The 8,161-nt window shown below is 36.5% G+C and overlaps 1 long non-coding RNA gene across 1 annotated transcript; it reads left to right on the forward strand.

The window, feature by feature from the left end:
• The first annotated feature begins 1,470 nt into the window (after nucleotides 1–1,470).
• Nucleotides 1,471–5,090, forward strand: LOC110748842 (uncharacterized). The gene is made up of 2 exons (XR_002525530.2): nucleotides 1,471–2,600; nucleotides 3,133–5,090. It is a non-coding gene; the product is annotated as an uncharacterized LOC110748842 (long non-coding RNA).
• Nucleotides 5,091–8,161: the final 3,071 nt, after the last annotated feature.

The following is an 8,161-nucleotide window of genomic DNA, read 5'->3' on the forward strand; positions in this document are numbered from 1 at the left end:
GATCTGCCCAACCCTTTGCTTAATCAGCCACCATATAATTTTCAACATAAAGGTAATTTCCAGAGTTAGAGCTAGAAAATAAACTCTTCTACCATTGTATTTACATATAACACCATCATTTTATATGTTAGGAGACGACATTGAGATTTTGAAATATACACAACAAGTTAATGAGGTAACTCCAGTAAGTTCTCTGTAGGAGTGGTTTGTCAGGAAATCGACAAGGTATGCATCTAAGGAATACTATGCCAACCAATAAAGAATATAAGATAATGAAAGAGTACAAATATATTACATACAAGTGTTTTCTTGTGTGTAGCTGTTATCCTCTTGGACTTGCAACCTAAGCACACAGAACAGAATTTTCAGCTCCAATCTGCATAGTGACACAGAAATGGAATGAAAGGTTCCAAATTAATTTTTCTAGATGACAAAACATAAGCTTTACGAAGATAGAGATCCACTTGCCTTATTTGCCACAATCCAGTTTGGCATTGTTGTGCTGTGAAAATAATTGCTGTCAAATTTGCTGTGAGAGAAATCAGCTGTTGGAGAAAGCAGTTTGGCGTTTGGTAAACTTTTTGTTAAAAGTGTTGTTGGTATTGATTTCCTCATAATCAGAAAATGATTGCGGCATAATCATTAAACCCAACGCCTCTTCAAAACTTATTCCTGCATGATCAGAAAATGAAAGCACCTCATTAGCTGCTTTCCCTTATAGCTTTCTCTCACAGCAATTTTAACAATAAGTGATTTTCTCGCAGTTTACCAAACGAGCTGGACTTCCCAAATTTTTTTTAAAATCACTTATAACCCTAAATAAGCAATGCCAAACGGGTACTAAGTATGCTCCAATGAGATTAATGAAAAGCAATGATAACATACCGTCTTCTACATGCAGATATGAAGCTCTAGTTGTGCGACAAATCAATTGAAAATACTTGAAACAGAAGGTGATATGATGGCAATACAGCGACAATACAGGGGAAATACAACGGCAATACACGGGAAATACAGCAGCAATACCAGGGCAATAGGGAGGATATACAATGGCAATACAAAAACTCCATACTCCCACTATAAATACATTCTAACAGACTTGAAAAAAACTGTAATGTATAACGTGGTTGAGATAGATACATAACATATCCACACTAGGGGGCCTTCTCCAATGCGAACTCTAAGATGCGAACTCGTTGCGAACTTTTGTTTTTAACCGTTGGATGGCTTGTGTGGCTTTATTTTCTTTCTTTTCGCTCTTCTTCCAACGGTTGAAAACAAAAGTTCGCAACGAGTTCGCATCTTAGAGTTCGCATTGGAGAAGCCCCCTCCACACTAGTTTCAAAACAATACATCTCAAAACTCCCCAAATTGAAATTTTTTGAACTAATTACTCAAATAGACATTGGAAAGTTACAAATTGAATGAGCAAAAGCTACTTGTTTAGGTGATTGCGTCTTTCCCCTAAGTTAAACTAAGCTAGACAATTCCAGCACTGACCAACTTCTGGATCTTGTTAACCATATGCCTTATCTTTTACTCACTAGAATATCCATTGTGCCACTGCCCAGGCTCTTCATCCAGTTGATCATCAAGTTCAGTCTAGTTCTAAACACCATGCCGGATAATTTGATTCATGAGACACACTAATGTAGACAACAATAAATAAGTTCAGAAGCATAATAACAGAGAGAAACTAATAGAAGTGGCTCTAAGTAAACCTCAGCACAAAACATTTTTCTCTTATTTCTTACAATCTAATTTCACAAGCATGACTGGTATATATCAATTTTCAGGACATATATCACTCTTTAAGAGTGATGGTGAGCACAGAGGGGCAGTCCACAGAGGAGCAAGGGAGGGCCGGACGCACGTTGGGACAAGAGGAGTTGCACGACCCCTTGGAATGCTGGAAATTTGGCTAGGGACTCCATGAACGACCCCTTGGACAGCTGCTGGACGACCCCTTGTATGCACACCAAGTGCTCGACGAAAGTCCCAGCCCATTTGCTTCCTTTGCTGTGCAGCTGTGCTGCGTGTCTCGCGCGCGCTGCGCATCATTTTTTGTTAAAACAAGCCTTGCCAAACGACGTCGTTTGGTCCAAGGCTCAGTCAATTTTTTTTAATTGACCTGGCCTAAAAAACGACGTCGTTTTGGGCCACGTTTTTTGAAAAAAAAAAAAACAAATCAGCATTTACCCACCCGACTCTGCACAACGCCTCCAAACCCTTTTCATTCCCAATTTCACATCTCTTCCCACCCTCTCAAACCCTAACCTCCCAACCTCCCAATATTGAATATCGTTTGATAATGTGGCAGCGGGTGGCGTATAATGCAACGCCTACACACCCACTCGCTCTCTCATTTTTGTCTCCGTCCTCTCACCTCTGCTTTAAGCACGGTCAGAGAGTGAGGACCGGAACCAATCTCTGAATCTGGGGTTAGGGTTATCCCTAATCCGAATACCAGTAATCCCAATTCGATTCTCGAAGCAGAGAGAAGCAAGATGGGCGTCAATTCTGTATCCTCGGATGCGAGCAGTGATCTGAACGAGCAGATCGAGCAACTTATGCAGTGCAAGCCACTCTCGGAACCACAGGTACTGTACATTCTTCATTTCTTGAATTCCTTTCGTTTATACGGATGATTGATTGGTGTTTGATTGGGAAATTTAGGGATTAGGGTTGGGTTGGTTTTGGGTTGCTTGGAAAATATAGGAAAGAAATGGATTCATGGGATTTTTTTAATTTTCTGTTGGATTTGTGCGGATTTCTAATTCTGATTGAATTTGAGTTGGTATGTTTGTATATAAAGAAAAGTTTTCTTTTTCTTGTTTGTGTTTTTGTCGTAATGTAATTCAGATTCTGTTTTTTGTGATTTTAAATCAAATTCTTTACTTTTTCTTAAATTTTTGTGCTTTGATTTATTTACAAATTATTGGGACAAGTAGAGATAACTTTTGAGCTCTATTTAGTAGTGATGCAGAAAAAAAGAGCTTTTAAACAAGGGCATTAGTAACAGAGCTGCAACTCCAATACATTGGACAATTCAAACGAAATATGTTTTTCTTTATTACATAATTTTAGCTCATTCAATTTTATAATTTGTTTTTATCTTGCGTTTAATTTGAGGTTATTCCGCGTCGTCCTCCCAAAATGACACAAGCACAGTGAAGCAGATCGGTAGAGTTCTCCCGTTCCTCATCCATACCACATGAAGAGTAATATTTAGGGTCCTTAGCATATAGCATGAATCACTAACGCCTAAATTTTAGGGTAAAAACAAACCTCCAACCTAGGTGGTTGCTATCAAAAGGGTGCCTTACTAGATAGAACCTATACTCCAGTTTAACTCTTGTCACCATGAATAACGAGCTATGACTCAGTAGGCCATGCAATGTCCTGTTATAATTCAAATATAATATTATACAACCAACCATAGTATTAATGACAATGCAATGATATAAAAATATACTTCTCATATTTCAAAACTCATAAGAAGAAGTCCAACTCCTTTGGAAAGTTGTTCCCATGAATTTTGTACCACAAGTTTGTGAACATTTTATCATCTCCCAAAATGACACAAACAGAGTGTGTCAGATCAGGACATCCCAATAGAGTTCTCCCGTTCCTCATCCATACCCCATGAATAGTAATATTTAGGTGATCTTTTTTATAAAACCTCAAAACATGGAGCATGACACTAATAATATCGCTGCAATATTAAAAAATGAATACGAATAAATAAAAATGAAAAACAACATACTTTAGTAAAATAAATGAATACGGATAAAAAGAATTGCAAATTATTATATATGTATATCGTACGCAGCTTCGGGACGATGTATTAGTTATCTGGATTCATCAACTCATATGTATTATTTACCCAATATCCGAGGTAGCAATCTACTGACTCGGAAAAGACAAACGTGCTCTTATTGGGAAACCTTTGGATGAGATTAACGGGCATCACGTAACGGGAGTCACATAGCGACAATAACAAATACCATTCCCGTTAAGTGCTGCCTGTTAATATCATCCAAAGGTTTCATGATAGGAGCACACTTGTCTTTTTCGAGTCAGTAGACTGCTGCCTCGGATATTGGGTAGATAATACATATGAGTTGATGGATCCAGATAACTAATACATCGTCCCGGAGCTGTGTATGATATACAGGTATAATAGTTTGCAATTCTTTTTATCCGTATTCATTTATTTTACTGCAGTATGTTGTTTTTCATTTTTATTTATTCGTATTCATTTTTTAATGTTGTAGCAATATTATTAGTGCCATGCTCCATGTTTTGAGGTTTTATAAAAAAGATCACCTAAATATTACTCTTCATAGGGGTATGGATGAGGAACGGGACGACTCTATTGGGATGTCCCGGTCTGCCTCACTCTGCTTGTGTCATTTTGGGAGATGATAAGATGTTCGCGGACCTCTGTTACAAAATTCATGGGAACAACTTTCCAAAGAAGTTGGACTTCTTCTTATGGGTTTTGAAATATGAGAAGTATATTGTTACATTAATGCTATGGTTGGTTGTATAATCTCATATTTGAATTGTAACAGGACATTGCGTGGCCTACTGAGTCATAGCCTGCTATTCATGGTGCTAAGAGTTAAACTGAAGTATAGGTTTTATCAAGTGAGACGTCTTTTTGATAGCAACCACCTAAGTTGGAGGTTTGTTTTTACCCTAAAAGGCGTTGGTGGTTCTTGCTATTTGTTAAGGATCCTAGTTGCAATTGGTGGTTCTTGTCAGATAAGTTGAATGTAAAGCCAGAGGGAGGTCTTCAAGCTTTCCCACAGCCGAGCTAACAAGATTAGTTATAGAGCTATCATCAAATTCAATGTTGAATTGCCCCAGATCTTCTGCTGTGTTTCCATATATTACTCTCAGACTGCGGTAGCTGCCCTTTACAACCAGATGATTAGTTACAACAGACTATAGATGAGTAATGACTCCTGTGAGAATAGCCAACAGAACAAATAAACGGTGTGTGTCCGTGTACATATGCGCGCACGCACACACACATATATATAGAACTATTAGATAAGGAAGCGGTCCATCAACATCAACAACTAGGCTCACCTATTCCTAACTTGCTAAATTCTGATATAACGCAAGTGTAGAAACTTATCCTCCACAAAGAAGTATGTTATATATAAAAATTGGAAAGGAAATTAAGAAATGAGATAAGACAAGGTATTACTGAGCACTGACATCTAAACATAGATAGGGCTTTCTTAGATAGCTCCTCACTTGAGCTCTAAAATAGTCTAGGTGTAAGTGCATTAAAGCCTTCACCTTAAAATTGTTAAGGAGCAGAAATATGCAGAATCCAAGAGGAAACATAATCAGGTGTAATATGATAATTGCCTCTACTTCTAGCACATTTGATGAAGGAGAATAGAGAGGAAAGGCTGACAGAGGCGCCTGAACTTTGTCTCCCCCTCACATTGAACAAATACTTCCAAAGAAAATGAATATAAAAGGAAGGAATATCTCTAAATTCCGCAGCTAATGCCTGCAAAGAAGCCCAAATCCTCACTCTATGATCTCTTCCCCAATGTCGACACCTCTTAATCCATCTTTTCTTCAAAAAATCTAGCATCCCTTTCAAGCCAAACCACCCAAAGAGTTGTCAATACACAAAACTTCCCCAAAATAATGACCCAACTCATCTTCCCTCGTGAAAGATACTGTGCCACAATCTAAATGCAAACAAGCAATGGCGAAATAAATGGCCAAAATCCTCTGCTCCTAGTTTGCACATAATACACTATGAGAGTGAAAGACATATATTAGGCATCCTGCAGTCAACATTACCGTTAGTGTTGACTCTCCCATGAGTGATTTTTCAGTAGAATTGTGCCAATTTTGTCTTTAACTGAAAATGGGATAGAAGCCTCAAGAATAATTCACCAACTGACCCGGCTGTGGTATTTACCACTCCTAAAGAAAACTAACCAGATGGAGCTAAAGATGTGATATTTATTATAGGTAAACCTATTTGAATTGCGGTCTTTTTTAGGTAAACCTATTTGAATTAGGAGTTGGAGTTCTTGAATAGTTGATTTTAATTCTTTGAATTTAATTTTTGGGTGGCAAAAGCTCAAAACGACAAATAAACAAAAAGAAACTAGCCCAATGGGCTTTAACAAGTAGCTTAAATCAAATTTTAAGCTACTTGATTTGGGATGCAATTGATTTGTTTCTGCACCTCCTAATTTACTAATTTTCCCTCAGTTCCAGAAAAAAATTTGTGATTGAGTAAATAGCTAGAAACGATAATTTAGTGAATTAGTAAATTTACTAATTTGTGATTGACTGAATTGGAAAATGAAACAAATTTGTACAAGTTACATCATTCATGATAATTTAGTGACTTATTTCCGGTTATAATTAAAGTAATTAAAACAAGGCTAAGATAAATTGAAATAGTGAATAATTAGTATTTAAATATTTTATTAATTTCATAATTAATCTTTTAAATTATTTTATGGACTTTGTTTATTTATTTATTTATAGAAACTTGGTTTGTTTAGTTTAATATTTGCAATTAAATAATATCTTAGCCTTATTTAATTATATTAATTATTCTTTATGTTTTAATTATTATTTATTTAATGAATAATTAGTATTTAAGTATTTTAATTAATTTCATAAATTACTTAATAAATACTAATTATTTATATTTACTTATCTTTAATAATTATTTGGACTTTAAAATTATTTTTAATTTATGAATATATTTTAGTATTCCAAAAATGGACTAACCCAAGACTGAGTCTACGACTATTAAATATTAATTATTATGTATATATAATCAAAGGCCAATCAACAGGTGAGGCCAGTTCCACTCCACCTGGGTTCCATATAGCACGTGTGGGAAGACTCCCACTTATAAGGAGCAGAGACTTTCTTTTCTTTTCCAATGTGTGACTAAAGTTCATGTATTTCATTCAAACTCCAACAAGTAGTTGATATTATTTATTCACGTTTGACTTAGATTTAGGGTTTGGAGGCTAAAATCCATTTTTGGAATAATAAAGACTCGATTAAGCTCAGACATGTAAATAATAAAAGAAAAGCATATCCTAACAAAGAGGATCCGAATCCATAAAAAATTGCACTACATTAAAAGTTAATAATTATTTAAGTATATAAAAACAGTATAATAACAACACATTAAGGTAATGATTGACTAAATCCAATATTAAGAGTCGTTTAGATTTAAAATGAAAATAGTTATTAACAATTTGTTATTGTTAACTTCCTATTTTTACTAGAAATTTATTAAACTAAACGTCATTTTAAACCTTGTCCACAAAAACATTAAAAAAACCGAGCATAGCCGTGCGTCTATACTATTTTTTTTTTAAATTTAGGAAAAACCGAGTATAGCCGATCGGCTATACTATTTATATATATTAAAAAGGCTTATTATCACAAAACATCCCTGACGTTTGCGAAATTATCACATTGCATCCCTAACGTTTTTTTGTATCATTAATGATCCCTAACGTTAATACAGGTACTCTTAAATAGTCCCTCTGTCAAAAAAACCGTTAAATCCAAGGGTATAATCGTCAAATCAATCCAAAACTATAATTTTTTTTCCTTCCCTTCTCTCTTTCTTTTCTTCTTCTTTCTTCTTTCTCTCCGCCTGGCCCCGCTCACTCTTCTTCTTTCTTTCTTTTTTCCTTCCCTTCTCTCTCTCTCTCTCTCTCTCTCTCTCTCTCTCTCTCTCTCTCTTTTTGTCTCCTCTAGCCACCCAAACCATCACCCCGACCACTCTAGCCACCCAAACCACCACCCCGACCACCAAAGCCACCACCGTGGGATCTTATATCCCTGCCCCTCTCTCTACTCTGTCTGCAACTCTCTCCCTGCCCCCTCCCACAGCCAACCAACCCATCCACTCTAGCCACCCAAACCACCACCTCGACCTCCATAACCACCACCGTGGGATCTTATACCCCTGCCCCTCTATGTACTTTCTCTGCAACTCTCTCCCCGCCCCATTCCACAGCCCACCAACCCAGCACTCTAGCCACCCAAATCACCACCCCAAGAGAAGGAAAGAGGAAGAAAAAAGAGAAAAAAGAAAAAAAGAAGTGAAAGAAGGAAAGAGAAAAATGAGGAACAA

The sequence above is a fragment of the Prunus avium genome, chromosome 7 (assembly GCF_965620075.1).
Source record: "Prunus avium chromosome 7, drPruAviu1.hap1.1, whole genome shotgun sequence".
NCBI classification, from domain to species: Eukaryota; Viridiplantae; Streptophyta; class Magnoliopsida; order Rosales; family Rosaceae; genus Prunus; species Prunus avium.